Below are 358 nucleotides of genomic sequence, written 5' to 3'. Positions count from 1 at the left end.
ATCTTGCATTTTGTGTTTTAGATAGTCTTTTTACATAATCTTATAAGTGTTCTTTTGGGGTTCTTTGGGAAAAAGATGATCAAGGTGAAGGTGGGGCTTTGTGAGCTAGCAAAAGGCTTGTTGGAATAGGAAAAGCTCTTTGAGGTAACCATCCATGTCCATCAAATCTATTTTATTCACCTATTCTATATATAATGATCTTGGTGTTGGAAATCCTGAAATTTCTTGTTATTTGGCCTATTTCTTGGATGTATTTTGTTCGTTTTCATCTTGATCATTTGTCTTGTGTTGTATGATCAATGATGTTATGGATTTCCCTATTTTTGGACTCTAAGTGGGATGAAATGTGAGTGTATTT

The sequence above is a fragment of the Ipomoea triloba genome, chromosome 16, assembly GCF_003576645.1.
Source record: "Ipomoea triloba cultivar NCNSP0323 chromosome 16, ASM357664v1".
In the NCBI taxonomy this organism is placed as follows: Eukaryota; Viridiplantae; Streptophyta; class Magnoliopsida; order Solanales; family Convolvulaceae; genus Ipomoea; species Ipomoea triloba.
This window is presented reverse-complemented; position numbering follows the sequence as displayed.